The sequence below is a fragment of the Ambystoma mexicanum genome, chromosome 9, assembly GCF_040938575.1.
Source record: "Ambystoma mexicanum isolate Mex_15411 chromosome 9, UKY_AmexF1_1, whole genome shotgun sequence".
Classification (NCBI taxonomy): domain Eukaryota; kingdom Metazoa; phylum Chordata; class Amphibia; order Caudata; family Ambystomatidae; genus Ambystoma; species Ambystoma mexicanum.
This window is the reverse complement of record NC_090931.1, coordinates 540,959,615-540,973,262: the sequence shown is the minus strand read 5'-3', so window position 1 is coordinate 540,973,262 and position 13,648 is coordinate 540,959,615. Positions and strand designations below refer to the sequence as shown.

The window sequence follows — 13,648 nt, the reverse complement described above, 5'->3', positions numbered from 1 at the left end:
GATCAATTGGGCACTTTTGTCATATTTACTAAACTTGACTTGTGGGGGGCTTACAATCTTGTACGTATCCGGGAGGGCGATGAGTGGAAGACCGCCTTTAAGACCCGGTATGGTTTATATGAGAACCTCGTTATGCCTTTCGGGTTGTGCAATGCCCCCGCAACCTTTCAGTATTTTATGAATGACATCTTTAGTGACTACATGGATCAGTTTATGGTTGTATACCTGGACGATATTCTATTTTACTCAAAACTCCCTAGAGGAACACATAGCATATGTTTCCAAAGTCCTACAAAGGTTGAGAGAGAATCATTTCTTTGTCAAAGCAGAAAAATGCGTTTTTCACTCTCAAGACGTGGAGTTTTTTGGGTTATGACATCACCAGTCACGGAATGAGAATGAGCCAATCTAAGGTTAAAGCCATCCTAGAATGGCCTGTGCCCAGTTCTATCAAGTCCTTGCAGTCGTTTCTTGGATTTGCGAACTTCTATAGACGGTTTATTCACTCTTTCTCTAGGGTGGTGGCACCGCTTATTACTTTAACAGGCCCTAAAAACAAGTTTCATCGGACACCGGAGGCTCAGGTGGCATTAAATCAATTTAAGGAGGCGTTTACCACGGCCCCGGTTTTACAACATCCTGATCCAGAACTGCCATTCATACTAGAAGCTGATGCTTCTAATCAGGCCGTTGGTGCAATTCTTTCACAGGAATGCAAAGATAGCAGGTTGGAACATCCTGTAGCATTCTTCTCGCGTAAACTGGCTCCATATGAAAGGAACTACACAGTAACCGAAAAAAAGAGTTATTGGCAATCAATGATGCGTTCATTACATGGCGGCATCATCTTCTTGGGGCAAAACATCCGGTAATCGTGTATTCAGATCACCGTAACTTACAAGCTATTAAAACCATGAAGTGCCTTACGGCTCGTCAGGCTCGCTGGCACTCCTTTTTTGCCCAGTTTGATTTTCGCATTACATACAGGCCCGCTAGGGACCATACCAAAGCGGATGCCCTATCTCGTCTGCACTCTGGTGTGAACAATGCAGAAAACAAAAAAAACTCCATTATTGGCAGAACATGTGATCTGTAGTTGTTCTGCACAACCTTCTCTGAAACAGGAGGTCCTAGACTGGGTTTCACATAACCCTCAGGAAGTACGTAACCTCCATCTTGAAATCAGAGGTGGTTTACCATTTATTAATGGCGCGTTGTACTTGCCTACAGAGGAAACACGTACCAATATCGCAGTCTCTGTCACCCCAGAATGTTCACTGGACAGGGACATGACTGAATTTAATTTATCAGACTTCTCACCAGCAGTTTCATCTTTACTGGGAGGGATAAAGAAATACAGCAAGAGAGATCCTGGCTATGTGACTTCACCATCATTTATTCCAGAAAAGGACCCCACGCTGACTCTCATTCAAACTGATTACACCGCCTCTCAGTTTGCGATCCTTAAAGCAAGTATCTCGAAAGAGCTTAATTTGTGTCAGAGTTTTCAAGACTTCTGTGCACTTATGCTCATCCTGAATGAGCTTGTCTCAACCATCTGTCTCCCTAGAGAAAGTACAGCAACACAGTCCATCATACAGCACCCTACAGCTATACAGAACCAGACGAAAGAAATGACTCTTTTTGTCAAGCTAACCGTTTAGACGAGAGCTTGGATCAGGCCAACCAAACCAATACAATAGTGGAGAGTTTGTGGCAAAGCTTTACAATCTAATCCTATCAGTGACATTTCTCTGGCATCCCCTATTCCCCCTCCGCATAACAACGAACAGGCCATATGCACCAGCATCACTGTTGAGGCTTTAGACACGGAATCGCCGTATGTAATCCCTGCACCGGATCACAACCACGAGCATAAGCTCAATGCTCGAGAGACAAAAGGCTATGCTACTCCGAAGCCGGCATCCATGCCAAATGTGAGACAAAAGAAATCCCAAATGCCAAGAATTAAGGATATTAGCATACGTGACTTTATCATGGATAACCAAAACGTTGTTATTTCTAACATCAGTAAGGCTGCTGCCATTGAGACCAGAGAATCCTTACGCAATAAAGTACTAGCATGGTTGCAATTACGTACAGGCCCAGGGGTTGTTAGATCATTTGATTTGAAATTCACACGCCAAACTAATTTAAGTGAGTGGTGCACCTCATCGAACAGTGACTCTATCATAGTGGGCTGCAGTTCGAGCACGTTATCACTCTTTCTCCGCAGGTGTCATTATTTCCCCAGAGGGATCACCAACTGTAAAATAATACTCTAATTTGCACTGTTTATCTGTAAAATGTATTCCTCATTGTTAGGGAGAATTCTCTGTATAGGCTAATTTCCCAAACCTAGTGAGTCCCCCAGCAGCTTTGCTGGATTTTTGGGGTTTAATTTTTTCTCCTGCTAAGAGTGAGACTCTTTTTTCCCACTCTTAGGCATGATTTGAGAATGTCCTTTGACTTTGTAATGTGTTTTATGGGCTATGGGGTCTTTTACTCCATAGGGCTTCATGTGTTTTTGGTATGTGTGTTACACAGCACCCTCAGTGCAGTAACACAGGGGTGTCATAGTGACCCCCAAACATAGACTCCATACCCTGGGACCGACTACTGTCTCCCAGGGCATGTAAAGTCACCACTGACTTTACTAGTCTTAAATTGTGAACAGAACCAGTACAAACCATCATATTGTGGAAGTACTGGTAGGGGTAATTCGATTGCCCCTGGGTCTGTTTTCCAAGGGGGGCACTGTCCAGTCCCCCCTTGTCGAGTTTCTGGCTGGTGGCAGTGGATACCATGCGAAATATTCCACCGGAATATTTCCTATTGGATTTTCCCATTCATTTTAAATGCACCACTTTTTGGTGCAATGTTAAAGATACCGCCGGGTTATTTATTTAATATTTATTTCCCGGGTGGGTCTTTTTGCCAGGACTCGGTTTTAAAATGGCGTTTGTGTTCGCCTCTGAAACCCTAACCCAAGACGAGCCCTTTGTTCCACTTTTGGCGGGCTTCTGCACAGAAGCCTCCAAAAGTGGTGCCACTCTGTCTGGGTCTACAGGATGTGTGGGAGGGGGCAATAGGCACCCTGGACTGAGTTGCCTTGGCAACTCAAGTCGCACTCTTGTGTGATTGGCCCAGTGGTGAGGCGTCCGGCTCACCACTTAGCATGTTTGATTGACAGCTAGGCTGATGAATGGGGGGTTTTCTGCATAAAAGCAGGGCTTTGGGGACAGGAACTTCAGAAGTCGCCACAGGACCTAAAGAATCCGAAGAGGGGAGAAGCTGAGCCATCTACAACGACGACACCACCGGTGGAGCCCTGCTGTACGAAACTCACCACTTTCCCGACGACCGAGAAAATCTTCTTACAGGAGAGTCTTCTTCCCTTTGAGCTGGTGGGACCAACCAGTTCGCCTTTTTCGCCTCCTGGATCGTCTTGTGGTCGAATCGCCTGTGCCAAGCACCCCGGCGGCCGGATAGCCACGCTTCACCACTACCGCGAATAAAAGGGTAGTACCTTTTAACCGGGAAACTCCGCGACTGGTTTCTTCCCTGGCAGTGCAACGACCTCCAGCTTTCCTCCACGTCGAGATCTTCCCCTGGACGAAGCCCTGACTTGCACCCGCTGCCAGGAACAACTGCCCCCGCTGGAGCTTTCTCGCCATTTCAGGTACTGTGTCCCGCCTGGTCTCCCTTGCACCAGACTGTCCAAGGTGTCCCGTAAATCCTTGACTCTCTATCCTGGGGTGACCTCGGTCCTGTTAACATTACCTTTCTAACTTGATCCAACCTCTTTTTGACTTTCCTGCAAAGATTTTGAGTGCATTTCCACTGTGTGATCTTGGGCACATTCAGCCTTGCTCTCTCCAAGAGTGGGCCTGGCCTATGAATTTTTTGCTCTACAGTAGACCCTGCCTTTCTTGACTTGCTGTGGTTTCTTAAAAGTGTTGGTACTGTCCAAAAAAAGATCCTGATGCGGCCCACACTACTTGGGGGGCTGGGAGTCCTGGATATGGGGAGATACGTGTTAGCAGCCCAATTAGCAGCAGCATTGAAATGGGCGGGTAAAGACCCTCTTCCAGGCTGGGGGAAAATAGAACAGACTGCGACAGATATCCCTTTGGGTAAGCTACCATTCCTAAAAACAAAAGCAAGAGACACGGAAGGTATCCTATTAGCAGCCACTAAAACGACCCTACACAGCTGGGATAAAACAGGGGGGTCAAATTAGGTCTGGGCCCACTATCCCCTATCACGCATAATCCAGATTTCTCACCTTGCCTGCACAAAAGATTCTGGGAAGGCTGGAACGAAGCAGACACATTGTCCCTACAAGATATGTATCAGGACGACGCCCCACTCACCTTTGAAGGATGTAAACATAGATTCTGCCTCGTCGAAAACCACAGATTTAAATATATTCAATTACGCCACTGGATCTCACACCCAGAGGTTAAAAGAGCAGGGTTACGACCCCCAGTGGGCCTAGAACTAACAATCCGGGAGGGGACACATGAAAAAGGGATCACTAGACTATACAAGCTACTGGATAAGGCGCAAACAGACGACTCCCTCCAGTACATGAAAGATTGGGAGCAGGACATAGGAGAGGAGATTACGCAGGAAGAATGGAGTCAAATCTGGAGGAGGGCGCACAAATTATCCAAATCCACGGCAATCAAAGAATCGGCATACAAACTATGTTACCGCTGGTATTTACCCCAAGTAGAATACACAGAATGATCCCCACGTACCCCCCAGAATGCTGGCGGCAGTGTGGAGAAAGAGGAGACATGTTCCATATGTGGCCGTGCCCAAGGATAAAATATACTGGAAAGAAATACTGAGCCTGATCAGGGACATAACGGGCGCAGACCTACCATGGTCCCCGAAAGTCATTCTGCTGGGGGCAGTGGCAGAAGGGAACTATGCAGCCTCAGGGAACAGAGCAGCCCTCATAACCCTCCTTCTGGCTGCAGCAAGGATGACAGTGGCCCAATGATGGAAGACAGTGGAGGGCCCTACAACTCCATGGTGGTGGGTGAAAGTGTGGGGAGTTATGGCAATGGAAAACATTTGCGCCACAAAATCAGGGACATATCTGAAATTCGTAGCCATGTGGAACCCACTCCAGGACTATGTGGGGGAGCGGGAGAATCAATACTTTAAACCCCGGGCTCTTAGAAACATCCACATCAGATAAAGGCTTCAGAAGATATGGCGAGGGGCTACCTCTTGGAACTGTTCTGGTTACAACCATGGTTTTGATTGGTTCAATTAATAAAAGGAAGAGGGGGGCGAGTGGGGAGAAGGGGTGGGGAAAAGTATGAAGACAATACTGGACTCTACAAGAAGGTTCAAGGGAGTTGAATAAAAGGTTCATGTTGATAACAATGTTCTTAACATATGTGGTGACGAAAGCCCAACTATTGTCTTAAGTTAAAAAATGAAAATAAAGTTGGTTAAAAAAAAAAGTGTTGGTACTGTGTGATTTTCCTATTCTGCCTTTTCTCTACCTTTTTTAACAAATTATTGGAGTGCCATCTATGGTTACGCGCTCACCTCTGTTTTGCTAAATAAGTGGTGTCTTAACCTAGTCTTGTCAAATAATTAATTAGGGAGGTGTATATATTTCAAGTGACTGTGTTTGAACTTGCTTGACATATTAGTGCCAGTATATTTTTACATGTGTGTTTTTAAATAAATAATTATATACTTTTACACCAAAGCTCTGGTCAGTGTTTGCTTGTGCTACTGTTTTTTTGGCCCTATTGTGTATACTCTATATACTGCCTAACTCTTCTTGAGAGAAGTCTGACTGTTCAGCCACAGCTTCCAGGTAAATCTGGGTGGTGCAGAATGCTACCAATTGGGTTTACTGCTAACACCTGTAGTCTTAAACTTTTTACAGTGGTCCCTAAGGGAACTGCACAGGTCGACTCATTATTAGTCAGTTCTATCCCACGTTTTCAGTTGGTATAGAATAACTTCTTCTATTTTGTTTGTCTTTTATGCGTCATTATGCCTGAGGGTCAATTGTGCGCGATATAAATAAATACATGTAAAGGGAAATGTTCTCCTGGCTGCATCAGTCTTCTAGTAGGGGTAACTCCTTTAATATCCTATCACAAGCGACCAGGGGAATGACTCCCTTCTCCTGGTCCTTCCATAAAATTCTCCACAGTGGTCTTTAAGCACTCTTGCAGAAAACTTGGATTAGTCTCTTTAACTCCTTGCAGGAAGTAGAAAAACTGATAGCATTATTTGTCTTCCATTTAACACTGATGATGGATATCTTTTCCAGGGTTCTCTATACCTTTCTTGCAGGTCTCTCTACTGGTTTCTATATCATAATGAGATGATTATTTCCCAAAGCTCTCAGGCTTTCCAATGACATTTGTTGGGCCATGGCGACGAGGGACAGGTATTTGGTGAATCACTGTGATGAGGGAGATGGCTCCTGTTCCACTCTGCTTGGACAGCGGTATTGGGTGGACTACTGCAATGATGGAGTTGATTCTTTCCAGTTTTCCCGCCATTTCTGTTACCTGCAGTACATTGGGGACATGGCTCTGGTTCTTCACTGGGTCGTGGGTGCCTCTTCTTCTCCTTGTTGCTTCCTGTATGGTCCCGCAGCAAGCTTGTGTCTCGGCATCACTTCTGGACTCAACGGTCCACCTTTCTGCGTTCACGCTACCAACAAGTAAGTCGGTTCACTGACGGCTCCCTTTGTCACTCCAGAAACGTCCTGTTGTTCTTGTCCCCCTCCTGGAGAGAAGTCTGCTTCGGCTGCAGCGTTCCAAGTTTGAACTTCCCGGATCTCGTTCGCATACTCCTGGCTTCTGTGGTGAGATCTCTTAAGTCCATTCTTGCTTTCTACTTTCTACTGTTGACTCCGACCTGGCGTAACATCAACACCATCTTGGGAAGTCTTTTTGGCACTCTTCATGGCTCCAGTGAGACACCTCGTTACAGTATTTAGCTGGCTTTGCATATGGTTATTCCACATGCTTGTCATGCTTCTTAGTCCCAGTATGTTTTTCATTTGTCACAGTCATGGCTTTACAATAATGCATGGTTCCACTATCAATGGTGGGAGAAAAGGGTGACCATGAGGGTGAGGGTTATGTGACAGGATTTTAGGGAGGTATTTCCCCAGGTGGATGTCTTTATCCCCAGGACGGGAGTTGCTCCGTATGAGGTCCTCCCCATACTACCACCCCTAGGGGGACTATTGGTTAGCAGCTTCACAGGCTGTTAGGCTGGAGCATGTGTGCATGATTAATTGCTCATACTCGTAACTGTCAATGTCATTTTTCGTCACCCCCCACTGGAATATTATTAAGAGAGACTTTGTAAGCTCCTTGAGATCTCCGGAGCATAGAAAAATAATATGAATGATGTGCTTAATATTTTAACATTACTAGCAAGAATGATCTGATTGAGTGGACCTAAAGGATTCTCTTGTGGGTTAGGGTTTGAAGAGACTATTTTACATTTCCTGTTGATATGTCTGATTTTAAATGCTCTTAGAAGACAGTAGGCCTCATTATAAGTGAGCCGGTCCGGAAATAAATGTGCCGGTCACTTGGAGTCTGCCGGTAGGGGCTGTGAATTACTGACAGGTCTGACCTGGAGGTAGTTCAGGCCGCTACGGTAGATTTTTCACTGAAGCACCAGCATCGTTACTAATGGTGCCAGTGCTTCAGGGTTCCCATTTCAGTGGCGTCCCATAGGACTCTACAGGAATGGGAACTTACCATTCCTCCGCCGCCTGTGATATCCCGATAGCACCGGGATGTCAGGTGGCGGAAATGGTAAGGCAAGGTTGCCGGTAGGCCGCCTGTACTACCGGCGGCCTACAGGCAACCTCGTAATGATGGCTACTGTTGTAGAAATCATTTTATTATGTCCGGAATCGGACATCTCGAGTGCTATGTGTTTATTCATTTTAATGATTTGAATTTTATATCGGATTTTTGCATCTTTGTTAAGGAGGGTCTCAGAAGGTATGGTAGACCTTTTTATAATAATATAGTTTTCATTTTATATTGTATCGCTGCTTTATGTATTTATGTATGTGTATTGTTAATGGTTGATGCTGAATACATATTATCATGACACATAGGAAAGGGCTCTCCCCCTTGGGGAGAAGGGATGAGACCTGGCAAATCTTCACAATACCTAGTGCATAAGTAGGGCTTCTAATAGGCTTTTGAGCATGGTTTCAACAGGAGTCCTAGACGATGCTTAATATGCCTACATGGGGAAGGTTCTTCAGAGTAAGTGGGTGTTAAGTTGTTTTTATAAGTTGGCCAAGAACATGATTGTATCATATCTCTCAAGATGATATTGTATGGCTGCCTTAGCATTTGCTCTCGATTTTTGGGCATGTGCACTTGATCTGCAAGTATGGCTGTTGGTGTGCTTAGTGAAAAGGTCCTGTAGGTCAGTTGAAATGATGTGGTGGCCTTCCTCCTTCAATTAAGCAAAATGCATTCTGATGGCCAGTCCAATACAACTTTAAAGGGCGAGCCAAGACTAGGTACTCCTGCATCCCGTCCCCTTTCCTCCATACTTCTGAGTGTTTGGGTCCATTTCATCAGTGGAATACCTGTGCACTCTGTGACGCACTTTCCAAGTTTCCAAGTCCCTCAGAAGTCGATTTGGAGGACTTCTTCCGGACAAAGCCCCCAGAGCATCTCAAGCCCTACGTCAAGTCCAAGAGGAATGATAAGTATTTAGTCTTTGGCACCCCACCCATGCGACTCGTTACCAGGGGTCAACTGAAGTGGGAGGATCCATCCAGGGCCTGTTGAAGCTAGCCACTGTGTTTCCGGGGTTTGCTCCATGGTCTCTGATGAAACTCTTACCAGCACCATCTCTGAGGCTCTATCAGGGTCTGCAACCGGGCTTCGGCCCGAGGGAACTTTGGTTTCTGAAAAGGCTTTTACCAGGGACCCAGTGTTCTGGGGCAGCTCGCATTGTACCGGACACTGTTCGGAGGGCTACTCTGGGAAGGCTTCTACCTTGTTTCTGAGGGCGTTTTGTCTCGTACCGTAATCCATTACGATTCCTATTCTTCTCCACTTACCGGTCAAATACCTGATGGCCAAAAAGGCCTGTGGTTATGGTAGGCCCCGCTCCTCAGATCTCCTCTGGGGGAAACACGACCTGCGTTGCGACCCCGACCATACCTCATCCTCCGAAGGCCATGGCTCAATGCGTATCCTCTGTCACAGATGCTGGGTCAGATTCCAACCAAACACTGGAAAATGCAGCCTCTGTCACGTTAGAGCATACTCTGGGTGACGCAGGCAGACTTCTGCCTCCACTGCCACCGGGCCCCTTTGGCTCCTACCTTTTCACCATGGGTATAATGGTCACCCACTGTCAGAGGCTACTGGGCACAGCCAATTTCAGTGCTTGTCAGCAGTTGGACCCTGAGAACCGAGCCGGGGCCCTCCACTTCAGCTCCCTTGTCTGAAGAATGTTTCAGGAACTCATGCATCAGGACCAATGTGGCAATATTCTAAGACCCTCCTGAAGGAGGCGTTCGTCCCCTTTCCTCAGCTGGTGGTACTACTTGCTCAAAACACACTACCTCAGTCTGGGTCTTTAGCGGCACTGCTTCTGCCGCACCTTTGCGAGACACCGGTGCACAGCCCATGGGTGCAGCCTCTCATGTACGGCTGGGTCCATTGGATTTCGATGTGGCAGACAATCAGAACGATGCTACTGAGTACGGTGAGGAGTTGCTATACCCATGTCTTTCAAGGCCTTCCATGACTGGGTACATGGTCTGATGGAGTACATGGCAATCACAGTTCTGTAAAACCCACACGCAGACCTGGGTGTGTTGTCATTGTTCTAGCCAGGAAAGCCATGGACAGATTCAGTATACACCTGCAACCGGACATGGTGGAGGAAACCCGAAAGATTTGGTAAAAGTGGAGATGAGGTACAGGTCCCTTTCGGTCAGTGGAGAAGCTCTGTGTCATGGGCCACCCTGCAGCTCATTCCACAATTGTGGCAGCAGCGACTTTCTATGGTAATGGTAAGAGCCAGTCCTCGTCTTCTTATCTTCCTTGCAGAACCTTCTAAGTTGAGTAGACTGCCTCCTGGACAACACAGGCAATAAAGTGTACCACAACTGTACCCTAAGCTTCTGACAGGCTAATGCTGAGGCGGTGATGGCGGCAGCAAATCTAAAGTTCTGGAAAGAACTGGGGAATTACGATTCCCTCCTCCCGCCACCAGACTATCAGGTGGGTTTCCTCTCAGGCTTGAAAGAAGCCCACGAAGTTGCGCAAGACCTTGTGGAAGCCTCCTATCATCATCTTGATACAGCTGGCAGAGGTATGGCTGTAGGTGTGTTTGTTAGGTGCCAAGCGCTTATGAAAGCCACCAAATTCCAGCCGGATGTCCAGGAACGGATAATGGACCTTCTGTTTGATTGGTTGGAGCTCTTTAGTCTGGATATGGACTAAGAGTTGAATAAGAAGAAAAATAACAGCAACATATATTTCAGCACTGACCAAGCCCCCCACAAACCCTGGGTCATCGGGCCATCAGAGGTGGTCATTCACTTCCAAGTGTTTAGGAGGATTTAGAGGTTTCCTTGACCACTGCAACAGACTGGGCAGATCTCCAAGTCCACCTCGTAAAAAGCAGGTATGTCCGTCACCCCGTTGATTTTTCTCGCAGTCCTCTCCCACCCCAGAGTCAAAATAGTCCAAGTGACGTAGGGGTACAGGTCCACAGAACCAATGGGAGGTCGAGTGCAGCATCATTTTGTCCAGTATAGGTCAGTAACCCACAACAACTCAGCCCTTTCAGTGGTCCACAAGCGCTACTGTCTCCTTCTCCCTTCCCAACCCCCATCTTCCTCCCCTCTTTCAAAAAGGTTCAGGTGCTGTTTTGCAGGAGATTTCCAAACTGCTACTCATGGAAGCAATAGAGAGGATTCCTCTTGCAGAAGACGGTCAGGGTTTTATTCAATGTTCTTCACTGCTCTGAAGAAAAAAAAAGCTGGCCTACGTACTGCGCAAGACCTTTCCTCATTCAACCTTTTCTAACCACAAGACAAGTTCAAGCTAATGGCCACACTAATACAGTTATCCCTTTACACAGGAGACTGGATGGTAACTGTGGATCTGCCGGATGCCTATTTGCACATCCTTATTTTGCCCCCTCACCGCTGTTACCTGCGGTTCTCCATAGGTCAAGACCTTCATCAATACTAGGTGCTGCCCTTTCGGTCTCCGATCAGCCCTAAGGGTGTTCAACAAGCTGATGGAGGTCATGGCAGCATTCAACGCATTAAAAGCATACACCTGTGTTAGGGAGAATTCTCTGTAAAGGCTAATTTCCCAAACCTAGTGAGTCCCCCAGCAGCTTTGCTGGATTTTTGGGGTTTATTTTTTTCTCTCCTGCTAAGAGTGAGATTCTTTTGCTCCCACTCTTAGACATGATTTGAGGTGTTCCTTTAACTTTCCATGTGTTTTATGGGCTATGGGGTCTTTTACTCCATAGGGTCTCATGTGTTTTTTGATTTAGGTTACACAGCACCGTCCGTGCCATAACCCATGGGTGTCGTAGCGACCCCCCAACATAGACTCCATACCCTGGGACTGACTACTGTCTCCCAGGGCATGTAAAGTCACCATTGGCTTTGCTAGTCCCAAATTATGAACAGAAACCAGTACAAACCATCATATTGTGGACATACTGGTTGGGGCAATTCGATTGCCCCGGGGTCTGTTGTTCGAGGGGGCACGTCTCCGTCCCCCCTGATCGAGTTTTGGCTGGTGGCAGTGGATACTACTTTTTATATTCGACCGCGAATATATCTCTATGGGATTTTCCCATTGTTCGAGGCTACCAACTTTAATTATTTAATTCTTATAGCCTCGAACATACCACCGATTTATTTATTTAATATTAATTCACCGGTTGGTATTTTTTGCCAGAACTCGATTCTAAAATGGCGTTTGTGTTCTCTTCTGTGACTCCAACCCAAGTCGAGCCCTTTGTTCCACTTTTTGGCAGGCTTCTCCACAGAAGCCTCCAAAAGTGGTGCCACTGTGTCTGGGTACCACAGGGGGTGTGGGAGGGGGTTTAGGCACCCTGGACTGAGTTACCTTGGTAACTCAAGTCGCACTCTTGTGTGATTGGCCCAAGTGGTGAGCCGGCCGGCTCACCACTTAGCATGTTTGATTGACAGCTAGGCTGAGTGAATGGGGGTGTGCTGCATAAAAGCAGGGCTTTGGGGACTGGAACTTCAGAAGTCGCCACAGGACCTAAGAATCCGAGGAGGGAGAAGCTGAGCCGACCTGCAACGACGACACCACCGGTGGAGCCCTGCTGAACCGTCTCACCACTTTTCCCAACGACAGAGGAGATCTCCAGTCCGGAGAGTCTTCTTCCTTTGACTGGTGGGGATAACCAGTTTTGCCTTCTTTTCACCTTCCTGGAGCATCTCGTGGCCGCCTTGCCCGTGCCAAGCACCCCGGCAACCGGAATACCACGGTTTACCACTACCGCGAAGAGAAGGGTAGTACCTTTTAACCGGAGGACTCCGCGGCTGGTTTCTTCCCTGGCAGTGCAACAACCTTCATCTTTCCTCCACGGCGAGACCTCTTCTTCCTCTGGACAAAAAACCGACTTGCACCTGCTGCCAGGAACAACTGCCCCCGCTTGAGCTTCCTTCACACTTAAGGATCTGTGTCCCGCCTGGCTTCCCTTGCAACAGATCGTTCGGGGTGACAGTAAAGCCTTGACTTTCTAACTTGGGCAAGCCTGGGACAACCTAGCTAACTTTTCCTGACTTGAATTTCATCCTTTTTGTGCGAACTATCTACAAGACTCTTTGGGCATAACCCCACTGTGTGAACCTGGACCCCTTCTGCTTGCTCTCTCCAAGAGTGGGCCTTGCAATCGACTTCCTTGCTCTCCAGTAGAACTCTGCCTATCCTGCCTTACTGTGGTTCTTTGTAAAAGTATTGAAACTTGTGTGCTTCCTTAACTCTGCCTTTTTCCTCCCTTTCTTTACAACTTATTAGAGTGTCATCTTATGTTAAGCACTCACCTCTGTCTGAAAATAAGTGGTGTTTCTCACTAAGACTTGTCTAATAAGTGAATAGGGTTGTATATATATATATATGATAGTGACTGTGCTGAATTTACTCACCTCGTTTTTGCTAGTGTAAATTACAAGTGTGTTTTTAAATAAATAATTATATACTTTTACAGCAAAGCTCTGGGCAGTGTTTGTACTACTGTGTCTCTGTACCTATTGTGTATACTCTGCATACTGCCTAACTCTTCTTCAGGGAAGTCTGACTGCTCAGCCACAGCTACCAAGTGAATCTGTGTGGTACAGACTGCTACCAAGTGGGTTTACTGCCTAACACCTGTAGTCTTAAATCTTTTGCAGTGGTCCCTAAGGGAACTGCACAGGTTTCTGCCTAACAACCTATATCCCTACCTGGATGGCTGGCTAATCAGGGCACAGTCTCCAGCATAGGCATCTAAACATCTTCAATACCTTCTGGATCTGATGTATGCCCTGGGACTGTCAGTCAACGTAAAACAAAAAAAAGTACACGCTAATCCCCACTCAGGGACTGGAATA

General features: G+C 46.7%; 1 protein-coding gene across 1 annotated transcript in view; it reads left to right on the top strand.

Annotated features, from left to right (window-relative positions):
• Window positions 1-13,648, top strand: part of LOC138488252 (uncharacterized) — a 2,582,589-nt gene that overhangs the window by 2,080,244 nt on the left and 488,697 nt on the right. The gene's annotated exons all lie outside the window — the stretch shown is intronic.